Source organism: Ovis canadensis, chromosome 9 (assembly GCF_042477335.2).
Source record: "Ovis canadensis isolate MfBH-ARS-UI-01 breed Bighorn chromosome 9, ARS-UI_OviCan_v2, whole genome shotgun sequence".
Classification (NCBI taxonomy): domain Eukaryota; kingdom Metazoa; phylum Chordata; class Mammalia; order Artiodactyla; family Bovidae; genus Ovis; species Ovis canadensis.
Genome location: NC_091253.1, coordinates 71,121,225 through 71,123,283, shown reverse-complemented (window position 1 = coordinate 71,123,283; position 2,059 = coordinate 71,121,225). Strand labels below are relative to the sequence as shown.

The window sequence follows — 2,059 nt, the reverse complement described above, 5'->3', positions numbered from 1 at the left end:
GGGGGCAGGAGGAGAAGGGGACGACCGAGGATGAGACGGCTGGATGGCATCACCGACTCGATGGACGCGAGTCTGAGTGACCTCCAGGGGTTGGTGATGGACGGGGAGGCCTGGCATGCTGCAATTCTTTGGGTCGCAAAGAGTCGGACATGACTGAGCGATTGAACTGAGTTATTTATGCAAGTGAAATTAAAACTTACAATGAGCTTTCTGCCCGTGGACGCCGCCGAGAAAGCATCGTTGAAGTCTTCCCCGCCTCCACTGCCGTCATGTCTAAATCAGAGTCTCCCAAAGAGCCCGAACAGCTGCAGAAGCTCTTCATCGGAGGATTGAGCTTTGAAACAACCGATGAGAGTCTGAGGAGCCATTTTGAGCAATGGGGAACGCTCACAGACTGTGTGGTAATGAGGGATCCAAACACCAAGCGATCCAGAGGCTTCGGGTTTGTCACATACGCCACGGTGGAGGAGGTGGATGCGGCCATGAATGCAAGGCCACACAAGGTGGACGGAAGAGTTGTGGAACCAAAGAGGGCCGTCTCAAGAGAAGATTCTCAAAGACCTGGTGCCCACTTAACTGTGAAAAAGATTTTTGTTGGTGGCATTAAAGAAGACACTGAAGAATATCACCTGAGAGATTATTTTGAACAGTATGGGAAAATTGAAGTAATTGAAATCATGACTGACCGAGGCAGTGGCAAAAAGAGAGGCTTTGCTTTTGTAACCTTTGACGACCATGACTCCGTAGACAAGATTGTCATTCAGAAATACCACACTGTGAATGGCCACAACTGTGAAGTGAGAAAAGCCCTGTCTAAGCAAGAGATGGCTAGTGCTTCATCCAGCCAGAGAGGTCGAAGTGGTTCTGGAAACTTTGGTGGCGGTCGTGGAGGTGGTTTTGGTGGGAATGACAACTTTGGTCGTGGAGGAAACTTCAGTGGTCGAGGTGGCTTTGGTGGCAGCCGCGGTGGTGGCGGATATGGTGGCAGTGGGGATGGATATAATGGATTTGGTAATGACGGTGGTTATGGAGGAGGCGGCCCTGGTTACTCTGGAGGAAGCAGAGGCTATGGAAGTGGTGGACAGGGTTATGGAAACCAGGGCAGTGGCTATGGCGGGAGTGGCAGCTATGACAGCTATAACAACGGTGGAGGCGGAGGCGGCTTTGGCGGTGGTAGTGGAAGCAATTTTGGAGGTGGCGGAAGCTACAATGATTTTGGCAATTACAACAATCAATCTTCAAATTTTGGACCCATGAAAGGAGGAAACTTTGGAGGAAGAAGTTCTGGCCCCTATGGTGGTGGAGGCCAATACTTTGCCAAACCACGAAACCAAGGTGGCTATGGTGGCTCCAGCAGCAGCAGTAGCTATGGCAGTGGCAGAAGGTTTTAATTACTGCCAGGAAACAAAGCTTAGCAGGAGAGGAGAGCCAGAGAAGTGACAGGGAAGCTACAGGTTACAACAGATTTGTGAACTCAGCCAAGCACAGTGGTGGCAGGGCCTAGCTGCTACAAAGAAGACATGTTTTAGACAATACTCATGTGTATGGGCAAAAAACTCGAGGACTGTACTTGTGACTAATTGTATAACAGGTTATTTTAGTTTCTGTTCTGTGGAAAGTGTAAAGCATTCCAACAAAGGGTTTTAATGTAGATTTTTTTTTTTGCACCCATGCTGTTGATTGCTAAATGTAATAGTCTGATCATGACGCTGAATAAATGTCTTTTTTTTTTTTTTAAATAAAAAAATAAATAAAAATAAAACTTACAATGAGGCATAGACCTGTACATAAATGTTTATAAGCAGCTTTAGTCATAATTTCCAAAATCTAGAAATAACCTAAATACTCTTCTACTGGTAAATGGGTAAACAAACTGTGCTATACCCACACAGTGGAATCAGTTCAATTCAGTTCAGTCGCTCAGTCGTGTCCGACTCTTTGCGACCCCGTGAACCGCAGCACACTAGGCCTCCCTGTCCATCGCCAACTCCCGGAGTTTCCCCAAATTCATGTCCATTGAGTCGGTGATGCCATCTAACCAACTCAACCTCTGTTGTAA

The 2,059-nt window shown here is 47.2% G+C and overlaps 1 pseudogene; it reads left to right on the top strand.

The window, feature by feature from the left end:
* The first annotated feature begins 211 nt into the window (after positions 1-211).
* Positions 212-1,707, top strand: LOC138445890 (heterogeneous nuclear ribonucleoprotein A1 pseudogene; annotated as a pseudogene).
* The last annotated feature ends 352 nt before the right edge of the window (positions 1,708-2,059 follow it).